Raw genomic sequence first — 13451 nt, forward strand, 5'->3', positions numbered from 1 at the left:
CAGCAAGATTCAAGTTGATTTCTAAGAATAGGTATCGAAAAATTACAGAAAAATTACTAGGTATATAAAATGAACAACACATTTAAGTACCTACTGCTAGTCTTCTTGTATATTTATAATTTAAGATGATACTAAAATCTTTTTTTTTTTTTTTTTAATTGTTTTTTAGGGTCATAGGTACTATCCAGTAATCAATATTATTAATCATGAAATAGGTATGCTTAGTGGCTAGTACTATTATACTAACATTTTATGCTAAAAACAAACACATACAAATTAGGTAGGTATAAGTTACTGACATAAAAAAAAAATTAATGATAGTTTTATACTCTTGTACAATATATAATTTTATATACAGTGTATAATAATATGCACAATCTCACATAATTAATACCTACCTAATATATATTATTAATATGTAATATAATCTATATTATATAGAAGTACAAAAAAATTCACATAAAACAAAGACAAATATCGAGACAAATATATACAAAACTTCGAACAGCGAGCTTGAATAAAAATTTGTCTAGAATAACAATCCTATATCTGTATAATATCTACACAAGATTAATATTATCAGAGTATACCTATATATGCTTACATATTATAGTTACATAAACTATGTTAAATATATATTATATTATATTTTAGTATTATACGTGTATATTAAACATAGTAAAATAATAACATCCGCGGAGGCCGTCACCGAAAAGTGTATCTATATAGTATATAATATGCATAATATAGCTGTGCTCTACATATATTCGTCACGCGAGCGTTTTACTTAATATAAAAAGGGCCGGAGGCTGGGTAGGGGAAAATATATGATGCAATTTCCTTTGGACAAAATGCATCTGATCACGTATACGTACATAATAATAATAATAATATTATCACCCGGAGACCATAATATTATTTTGTTTCGGGCGGCAATATAGCGACCATCGGGGCCCCACACATATAACTGATATGCATTATGTATTAGAGTGGCGGCGGCTTGTGTAGTGCATGATGTCTATTGTCGGTTTACACAATATAGGCGGGCGAAAAAAAATTTTTTTTTGAACGGTGAAAAAACTGTATAATATGATTGAATCTGTATGAAAACCATTTGAAAAATATGATCACGGTGTTTTGGGTGAATATAAGGACTGACCGTGGTAAAAGATCATTTGTCACGGTTGCCCGGATCCAACACTGACATCGAACAGTATAGGATGATGGTACATGTAATATACAGTAGGCATACACATACATGTACGCGCGAGCTCATACACATACATTGTATACATATACACATTACACACTATATACATCAGGCCGTTAACCTCGTTCCATGTTCGGACACATGGTATAACTGACCATAGGTTTACATAATGGTGTATTATTGTTATATATATAATATATATATGGTTTTAATTGAAATACACGCAATCATAATGTGCAAGAAAAATAGTGAACAATAATTTTTGTTTTATATAATATAATATTGTCAGCTTTTGCTATACCTATACTCTGAGCAATTGTACTCTTTTTGTACACCCATAATATTATAATATTATAATTTATAACCCTGCATAATAAAAGAAAATAAAAATAAATTTATACAAAATAATAATAAACTACCTACCTATTATAACATTTAAGTTATAATAGTATGGTCCAAGCACGTGACCACTACCCTAGAGATATTTTACGTCAAATAGATACGGTGAACACAAGCGAAGATACAACAATAGACGATGAACACACGAATTTGACATAGATTTTTTTATAACAGACAACGCGTTAAAATGTAAATAAATTGCACGACGAATAATAATATAATGACCAACAAGTGGGTGAGACAGCTAGGACTTCAAACGGATACTAGGTATACGAAGCGTATATTCCTTTCTCTTAAATAAGAGGTAATATAATAATAATATATTTATCATAATGTTTATGTGCATGTCACAATTTTTAATATTATGAATATTGAATAATTATTTAGTACATAATGTACGTAAATTTATTTAAAGTAAATCATTATAATTTAAATTTGTTGTACATTGACTGTTTACTCACATACCACAGTACTCAATACTCACTTTAAAAATAATCTATAATAAAGTATACCTACCATAGTATTATCATAAATGTAAACATTGAAATACTCGATTTACTTATATGATATAAGTACTAAAAAAAATATAATTCATATAGTAAGTATATTATAGTGTATTATATTATGTATAAAAATAATATACATATATTTATACAATGGCATATTATTAAATATTGTCTATTGAATTGAACCCTGGACTTTTTGAAACAAACTTGAATAGACGTACCTATGCAGTGCAGGTATTATCGATGATACAATGAATACTGGTAGGGATTTATTGATGACATATTTTTTTTTATATTGTAGTAGAAAGCATGTAATTCGCCAGGATGAATGCTTTGGTCGCATTGTTCTGATACCTATCTAACGGAACCGTGTCGTTATACTGCTTTTGTTATAACGTTTTTTTTTTACAATTCCTAATCGCGATTGTTATCATGTCGTATATAGATACGCATTATGTGATATGATGATATTATGTTACATGATGATAATTATTTTTAAATATATTTAATTACTCAATGGCAATGGTATGATAAAAATGAGTGAATAATTTAAATATTCTTCAACTTACATAATACTACCAACACAGTATTCCTACAACTGTAGATTTTTACTGTGATAAATAACTATATATTATTGGTGATTTAAAAAAAATTAAATCTCATCGGGTACCTACGTACAGTTACATTGTAACGAAGTAGATCTAATTAATAATCTTAATTTAACAAATAGGCTTTTTTCAGTGTAGATTTGTTGCGTATCAAAACATAAAATTGACGCATAACGGTATATATATTTTGGTACAATGTTTTTGTGCATCCGCTTAAATGTGATTTTTTCAAAAAAAAATATAAAAATAAAGCAATCACATCTCTTGTGAACTGAAATTATAATAATATTTTTTACTTCTATACACATTACTATACAAGATATTGTAATTAATGAGATATACCAAATGCCAGCTGGTCTTTCAATGTCTAAAAATGTTCTCACCACAGCTGCACATCTTTAAGCTCAATTGTACCAAAAACAAGTAGACCATTTTATGTATAGAAAGTATTGGACGTGTTAGATTAGTTATAAAAAATATACACAGTGTAAGGGTAAAAAATAATGAAAAATATACACAGATGAGGTTATTGCCATCATTGTATGACATCGAATTCGTCGTGCATGTTGAAATTGTGTTTAACGATAGAACACATGATGTCATTGACCACGTGTATTTGAAGAACACCGTATCAAACACCGTGGAAACTATTTGATATTGTGCGAGCAAAGAGCTACAAATGTAATGAAAAAACAGCATAATAATATATTGCAGACAAAGCGTGCTAGTCTAACAAAATGTTATTTTTTCAATTTGCCCCTTGCTGAGAAAGCGCACTTTTTGCGATAGCCTAGGGCGCACATGTCTTAAGCTTTGTTTACGCCCCCCAATTGGTGATTTAAACATTGTGTATAGGTATTTAAGTATTATTTTCACTTGCCCGAGAAGCAATCAATTTTTTTTAACAAAGCAAGGTCGTTTAACTGACTGACACTATATACCATATAACAATATTAATATCCTAAATAAATATGCAAACATTTAATTTAATTTTAAATTTACATTTAAAGAAGAATAGTATTACCCAAACTAGGTACATATTTTAAACTTTTAACAAATAAAAATATATCGGTTGGTATTAGGATTCAGGACCTTGGATAGAATCGATGGAGGTGTGTTAATAATGGAAAATATCAGACTGAAGATTATTAAGCTATTAGCTATATGTATATAATGGAAAAAAAAATCAATAGAAATGCAAAATATGGTATGACAGCCTAAATAGTAAACAAGATATCAAAACTTTAATTATATCTATTACTAAAGGCTTAACTAAAAAATCGGCAATAATATTGTTTTTTTTATAACAATTGATATTTATTTTCTTATATTTATAGATTATTATATAGTTTAATTAATTAATTTCTTATTTTCGTAATTATCAAACATTCATACTACAATATTTATATGTATCATGTGTAAAAGAACATTGAATGATTTTTTGGTTCAAGGAGGCACCTACTTTTTATTCAGTTCCAAATATAATATTTACTTGTTACTATTAGATACTATTTTTTTTTATTTTTTTTTATTCTTTGCACATCATCTACATTTAACTATTTAAGGTTATTAGCTGCATATGAATGAGTAGATTGAATTTCTTAGACTGAGTTATACATGTTAATATATTTAAGAAATAAAATAATTTGTTTGCTGATATCTTCAATTGGGCTCTATCACCATTAGGCACTATTTATAATAATAATAATAACTATTGTAAAATTAGCACATGTTATATTTATATATGTTTTTTTTCTGATAACTATTTCATTTAAATTAATTATTAATAGTAAGACTTACTGTAAAGAATTCATTTAATGGGAAAACTGAAATCAACATTTCTTTATTTATTATTGAAATTTCAGTTGGCAATCACAATATCTACTCATTTAACTAATTTACAAAAAGACCGGTTATACCTACTACATAGACAACTTATTGAGTGGGTATGAAATATGAATTACAATAATTATAATGGTTTAAAGTTTAGGTTGCACCCTCTATACGGAAAAGGACTGGACACGCATATAGGATCAAAGTGATTAGAACACATCAAAATATAAGTCATCACTATAAGCTTATAGAATGACTTATAGAATAACTAATAGAATGAACGTTATTTTACTATCAATATCATTATAAGACATATCTACTTTAAACTAAAATTATTTTTGTACAATTCAGATTTTAGATATTTATTTTAAACTAAAATCTATTCATAAAGTCGAAGATAACCTATACTGAATGCGAAATAGTCGATACTTAGGGTAGGTACTAATTTATCAAACTTATTGCGATTTCTAATCACTACAATTGATTTATACGGACCTAAATCCATTTGCTATTTTAAATGATTTTTTGATGAAGAATAACTTCACTGGATGTCAAAACGGACAAAACGAGGGAAAAAATACTAAATGAAGAAGCAAAATACGGAGAAAGTATACGACTTAGGAAGGTCGTACACTGCGCTATTTTGCAGTGTTGTGACCAATGTTCACTGTTCCGTGATGTCAATTTTAACTGATCGAATGTTAAATAAATTAAAAGGTATAGGTAATGGTAATCTGATGACAATGTAGAAAGAAAATCTGACTGTATAGTGACTATAGTGAGTAATGAGTATATTATATTATTATTACCTATAGGTACCTACATTATAATTATAATTTATTATTTATAATAATATAACAGTTACATGATATCGTAAGCAACAAAACCCAACACTGTCTGAAAATATATATCTATAATATAGTTTTCACATTCAAAAATTTTCACTGGTCTATCTTTAATAAATAAACTTACCTATACCTACTCCGCATTTTCAATTGTTAAAAGCTTATTAATTGATTCACCCTGTGGGTCATATGTCTATATAATATGTATACACACATTACATTGAACAAACGAATTTAAAATATGAATGTACATTTTTAACTTATATCATATTTTATACGGTCTAATGTACCATTGTAGGAATGATAACCGTTAAGACGACCATGTATAGTAAAATTAGTATTACAATAGTATTAACGGACAATTAGATTGCTTATGGCCAAACACAAGAGAGCACGAGTAATTTGATAATTATCTCGTTGGTAAAAACTTTTTAAAAAGTAAAATGAACACTCGCGTACCTACTTATACGGTTTATAATCATAGCTATATTATTTGGTTCATTCACAAAGTATATTACATACATAATGGTACCTACTTAATTTTACATAAATTGTATTGTGTAATGCCTAAGAAATTCTCAATGTCAATAAAAGTATTTCTTGCGGTGCGTATACTATATACGAAATTATAATCAGTAAGAAAGTTGCGTCCGTATAAAAAATGTCCAGCATAGTTGATAGGCAATTTGCAACCCAACGTACTTTCCCCCCTAGTTGTTCCCTAAATATGAATAACTAATGACTATATAATATAATAGATACCTCTGATATAAGCAATTCGAAATAAAACATCAAATAAAATATACCAATGCATTAATGATAACTGATAAGCGTTATGATTTGTATCATTAATGCATTTTTCTTGAAATTAAAGTACATACATACTTTTAATTTATCATCAACTATTATAATATAGATGAAAATAAAATGGAACTTTCATAAACATTATGAATTCCAATCGTATAAGTTTAAATTACATCGATTTAAAATTATTCAAAACGATATTTTTTGTTTTATTTTCTATAGGTAGAAAAACGATTAATATTACTCATTATTTTATGCAATGCAAATACAGCTTAATAAATATGTGGAAATGGACATGCATAAATAGGTATACCTACGAGTATTGGAATTGTTGCCAAGTAAATTAAGTTGGGTAGGTACTTACACTCATCAAACATACACCAATAACGGCATTATCTATACTCATACACTGACTAATAACATAATTTATGAGTACCTATTTCCTATACACAAACAGTGGGATGTCGAAATTAAATCTGTCATTTTCAAAACGTATAACAATCAGCAATACAAGTGTGGATGAAAATACTATAAACTTTTTATAGTGGTAAAACGAAAAGATTTGGGTTTTAAAGTGGTTTAAGCGAATGTAATGAACAGTAATTTATAATAGGCAATAAAATTAAGTCGGCGACCTAAACATTTTGTAGAAGTATAATAAAACTATTAGTAATAAATGTAACAGATTTATTTTTCAACAATATATTTTGAGAGAAACGAATATTATAACATAATACATAAAATTTAAAAATGTAGGTCAAATATTATTTATAAGCTACATGTGATCCACGTAATCTTAGTAATGCCTAAAGTATGAACAAAAAGTAGTTAAATTTGAATTTTTTTTTTTTGTTATTTAAGTACATCATGAAATATTACAATGTTCAATTCCAACCACTGTAACAAAGCAAAATTACTCAAACAATTCTAAACTAGATTTACAACTACAGCATGTATGTGTATGTGTATTGTAACATTTCTTTCTAATCAAAATAAGTAAATGTAATTAGATTAAAGATATATAAATAGGTAAGTAGGTATGACATGATTAAAAATTCTCTTGATACATTAATATCAAGATGAAACCTCGGGTGAAATATTAATGACACTAGTGTTTTGAAAATATAGCATAAACCAAGTAGGTACAGAGGAAAATTTAAGTTTAATATTTTACATACTTAAAAGTACTCATATTTAATAGATAGAAATTTAAAAATCGGAACACAGAATCAAAATATTGAAAAATAATAATGATAATAGAATGTATTGATAAGGTTACCTACCTATAATAAGGTATAACTATCATATTTTTATCAGTAGGTCACACGACACACACAAATCCAATACAATTAGCGGAGTATATCGTATCCAAATAATAAAATAGGTAGGTATGGAAGACTCAGAGGACACTATATTATTATAGTAAACGAGTTTTTAGCGTTTGATAATGATATATTTATAAGTTATATGTTAATTAAGATTAAAATATTACGTAAAATGGTTTAATAGTCGATGACTACTTATATTGATCTTTTGGTCCGAAAAATATTTTAATTACATTGTACCATAGGTACAATACATATTTAATATTTATACATATTTTTTTATTTATACGTATACATATCTAAACCTAATACTCGACCTAATATTATTATGTTCACTAAATAATATAACATAATATAATATTAGTTTTCTATTCACAGTTTACACTGCATGGAGCACTACATCTCAGCCTAAACTATAATTTATTATTGTAAAACCATTAGTATTAACCATTCGTATATTCTACACACTAGCCACTTATATATACATCACTATTAGAAAATAGAATTAGACGTAGCCCGATGAAAGTAAACCTAAGGTAGTACGACACCAAAGGCCAATGTCAATTTTTTTAAAGTCTAGAACAATTTGGCATCAATTTTTTATTAGAATTATTGGCAAACATATCTAGAAAACGAAACTTCCACTTACTGCCTATATTATATCCGACCAAAATAATTGTTCAAATAAATACGTCACAGCTGATATTAACCTATCTTATCCTAATCAATATAATTATTATATTAAATTAATAAATTCTATGCATTAAGATAAATATAGACATAAATATTTATACATTGTGACTTGTAAGTTGTATTACAGCGTAAGGTATAAAAAATGTATTAATAAAAGGACTGCGACCCATTCGAGTAACGAATTCCAGATGTTATAGAAATAACCCATAACATTTTCTATATAAATTTATCGCTCTCAAGGGTTAATACTGTACAGTTACTTTCTGTGGCACAGAGAATTTATACTAATATGAAACGTTTCTGTTTTTCATCGGCTTTCGTCTAACATTTCAAAGAAGGATATTAACAATCAGGTAAACACTAAAGACTTGAGTGTGTGCATTCTGTCGACTGGAAATCATAAAACTTTCATGACTTCCGTTTTAATAGTCCAGCATATTATGCTCTTGAAGTGAAACAGACTAAGACTAATGAGTATATACTCGCATTGTTACATCAAAATGGAATATTGTGCATGCATATTTTATATAATATACAATATACAGAACCATACACAACCATACACAATTATAAAATAAAAATTAATAATAATTAAGCTATTTTTTTCCATATTTTTTCTATCTATTTACAAAATCCATAATTTCACCGTTTTTATTTTATTGCACACAGGGGTGAGGACATAAGTAGGTACTTGACGTGTTCATTGCAACAATTGCGTCATTAAATCATAAATTGTATACCTACCTATTGGCTATTATATTGGATACAATATAAATGTATAAGATATCAACGAGAACCAGCACGTTGGAAAAAATCTAGTAGAGCATTACATAGTCGGTGTTGGACAAGGCGGCACTGCGGCAGTCCTAGTTAAACAACCCGTATGGACGTATGGTGGTAATAATCGCACGAGGCGGCCGTATTCATTTAAATACAATTGTAATCACGATTTTATGAGTCACACGCAAGTGCGACCGGAAACCGATTACATTATTACTAGCATGACCTTCATAGGCTCGTAGCAAAGAAATCAACTTTTTTTGGTGTACATACTATTTTTGACCAACTCAAAAAGGGAATAATTCTAAGATTGTAAATCATACACAAACAATACAATGTAGGTAAGTAACCTACCTATATATAGTATGTAACACTATGAACGAGTTAAAAAAACATATTAAGTCATAAATGCAGAGCGATAAATGTTATGTTTATAGGTAAACCCTATGTAATAATAATAAAAAAAACATATCCGATCGATCAACAAAAATATCAACAGTAATACACCGCATTGTAGATAGTTCAGACACAACGTCCAGTTAGTGTGGTTCGATGTATTATAGGCACAATATGCATGAGGAAATCGAAATTAACCGTTGTAATTTATTGTCCTACTACACAACACACCTATAGCTGATGCATGGCTAGATGGACCGACCAATTCGTTTTTGAAACAATGTGTTTTTATTGGTTTTGAGAAGTAATAACAATTGAATTTGTATGAGGCATCGAGAATGAAACGTACGAGAAAAAAATTAAACAAAACGTGACCATATTATTATAATACGGTTGTGATACCGTTAAAATTATGTTTATTTTCTGCGATATGAACAGACCACAACTAAGAGTCCAATATCCAAAACCTACTTATCATATTGCAATTTACAGGTATCCAATTTATACACGATACAACATACAAATAATAATAATATTACAATATAGCTCGCAATATTGTATGTATATACATGTATAAATTATAAGTAGTAGACGGTAGTAGATATAATACACGAATTTGATATAATTAATATATTATTATAATATTTAGTTTACTCGTAATAATTATCAGAAGAATGTAATATTAAAGGGTGCCTGTACACTGTTCAGTTATCGAGTATCGGGTTATGTACTATCATATATTATCATTTAATTCTGTAATATTATCTATAAATCCGTGTATACTAAATATAGTATATGTACCGATACTTATTAGTTTTTACTATGATAAAACCAATTTGGCTGTAGTATTATAATAATGCTGAACGAGTAATGACAATCAGTTTGAACTTTGAAGGGCGAAATATTACATAAGTGCATACTAAATACAACATACATCAATAATTACAATTATTGACAATAGAATTTGTGAAGTATGAGAAGACGCAATATTTTTTTTATAATCAACACCAGTGTGTTGTTGAAAAAAAAGGTTTTTTAGTAAATAGAAATTTTAATAATTACACTCTATGGTCAAAACATGATAAATTATCATAATATATAAAAATGATTTATAATAAATAATTTATCGTACTTATAGTACAGGTTTTTCATCGTTTTTCTCATAAAACCCCCAATTTAGTAGTTTTTATTTCCTTTATTTGATTTACACAATCTATTAAATTTTTTTAGGTAGGTAAATAAGCATAGGTGACATTTACAAAAAAAATGGTTTAATAGTTACGAACTCATAAAATATATTATCTTTCACTTATATATATATAAAAAAAACTCACTCATTGAAAAAAAACTTAATTTTATGAAACCACTGACGACTTCTTGGGTTATAAGTTGTAGATAAAATGTCAATAAATTTATTGGAATAAAATTTTAAAAAAACAGGTAATATTGTTTAATTTTTTTTTCAATACACCTACCTGCTTATTCCTTTTTATAAGACTTCTATTTAGTACTGACATTAATTTAACAGTTTATTTTATTATATTTTATTTTATAGTTACCTACCTAATATTAATTTCATTTAAAATATCGTTGTACAATTTTAAACCTGCAAATATTAAATAAAACAGTAATTCATAATTGCAATTTTTTAAATATTGATTTTGTAGGTAGGCAACTGTTATTTTTTTATTGAGACAAAAAAAATAAGGTTGGTATACCTAATTCATGTATTCAATAATTTATCTAACTAATTTTATCTTGCTTCTTAAATAGCAAATACTTTAAATTCATTTTTACACACAGTGAAACAAATATGATTATTTCATACTGACTACTCAGCAATAACTAGTAAATGAATTGCTTTACAGCTATACAAATATAAATATAATGTAATAAATATGTAAATTATTGTTATGAAGATTTCTAAGTTTGCTATGGTAACAATAGGGTGTCCCGTACGAGGTCCTGTATCTTTTTGAATGCACTAATCACAGATGCCCTCATGAAAAGATATATTACTTATTATTTCTTTAAAAAAAACCTCAAACATAATATACGTAAATTGGTTTTCAAACATACATAATAATATAATATAACCATATAGTCGTAACCACCAAAGAATAAACCTAACAAGCGCGTTTAGCCCCCATAGGGTTATATTTCACGCATTCCTCTCAACGCATCAAACACAGACGCAAGCTCGGACGTAACAGACTGAGTACGGCAAATATTAATGACATGTGTTACCTATATAGGAATAAATAATATTATATTATAATGTTTTCCTCGCTGTCGTAGCTATCGATATTGGCGATTAAAATTTAATGTAATAAGTCATTCATCACGCAATGAGTGCTGATAATTAAATAGCGCATTAGGGCCTACACAACGACAGCCAAAATATCGACGGATATCAACGATATAAAAAATTTATACCATAAAATAAAAAACAAAAATCACACGTTTTCGCTGAAAAGTAATATACGGTAGGTACGTATTGTGTAGCCAAATAAATACTGAAATACCTAATACTAAGTGTTATCAATTATCACCTATATATAAACATATCCTTGGCCCAGTTATCTGTAGCTGTTCCAAATTTATTTACTATTATTATTATCAAAAATTATAACCATTAGTTTTGTTCAGATATTACGCCCAATGTCAAACGACGGTGGAGTTGGTATGAAATTCACGATAAATCAGAATGCAATAACATTGCAAATAATAACAATCATTGACAGGTACGCGCACACACGTCATATAATACGGCTTTCACAAAACGACGATGGAAAAGAGAAGACAATTATTTGACAATTTGGGAAACTGTCGGAAACATTATCGTAATCGGTCTCAGATCATGATACTACGAGTGATACTATTATAAAGGTAGTAGATTCCTACACCGAGGTATAGTCGATGACCCGTCTACTCGAGTCTAAAACAGAACAGTTACTAACTACCGACCTGCTTGTGACACCTACTGCTGAGATGATTACGACACATAAGTACTACCTATTACCTAGCTGGTGTTCGGTATCAGTTTCCTTATCACCGTCTGTATTTTACACGATAATCCTCCGTGTCGTCCCTCGGGAAAACCAGCGGGAAAGACAAATCGTTCCGAAAATAAATTAACCACTCATCGGACTTGACAAGGGCAAAGCGCAGCCCGGGCGGATGGAAATATCAAAGTGAATAAAAATTTTACCTTATTCGCACCAGTCGCGTAGTTGGTGCTGTCCAGTGCGTTTGCAGTGTCATTTGCGAAAACCGACGGATACACCTTGTTTACGATTGCCACCGCTGCGATTACCACTTCAGGGGCACAACTCCAAAATCCAGTGGGCAGCGAGTGGTCATATTTATTATCGGGAAAAATATCGGGATTTGGACGCACGAATAAAATATAATAATAATATGCTAAACCGGTACCTAGACCTATGTTACAGGCGGTACGATTAAGATTTTCGGACGCCCAACACGTATCGTTTCACCTCGTCACAATTATAACACGAATAACAATAATAAGAACAACAACGACGATAAAACATAACGATATTAGCAAAGCGAAATAATTGAGCAACTACCGACGACGGCGGATTTCGACACTGTATCACGGGCACTGCACTCGCGAATTTATATTATTAATTTACAATTTTACACCCAACAAAGGTACAGACACAACTCTACACTCTAAACACGAGACCCGCACTCGACACTAGACGGCCGCGATCGGTTTTCGGACGATTACGATGTAATATTATAATAATAATAATAATATTACGACCAAAGGAACATAATATTATTATCGCTGCGGACGACGGACACAGATCGACCGGACCACACGCGCTGAGGTTTGCGTCGGTTTTATCTTTCGATTACTTTTTTTATTTTCAAGACGACGATGATACCCGCGACGAGACGGTCGAACTTTGCACTACCATATCGTTCTGATAACAATATCGTTTTGTGATTAATGCACACCAACCACAGACGGACCGCGCACACGCACGCAACGTTCACGGGCACTGCACGTCTGCTGGTGGAGC

At 29.1% G+C, this 13451-nt stretch overlaps 1 protein-coding gene across 2 annotated transcripts in view; it reads right to left on the reverse strand.

The window, feature by feature from the left end:
* Positions 1 to 13451, reverse strand: part of LOC132945877 (uncharacterized) — a 53718-nt gene extending 40267 nt beyond the window's left edge. For both annotated transcript variants that reach the window (XR_009664611.1, XM_061015676.1), the window contains exon 1: positions 12611 to 13451. The gene's annotated coding sequence lies outside the window, so the exon portion shown is untranslated. The remainder of the gene's footprint in view (positions 1 to 12610) is intronic.

The sequence above is a fragment of the Metopolophium dirhodum genome, chromosome 5, assembly GCF_019925205.1.
Source record: "Metopolophium dirhodum isolate CAU chromosome 5, ASM1992520v1, whole genome shotgun sequence".
Classification (NCBI taxonomy): domain Eukaryota; kingdom Metazoa; phylum Arthropoda; class Insecta; order Hemiptera; family Aphididae; genus Metopolophium; species Metopolophium dirhodum.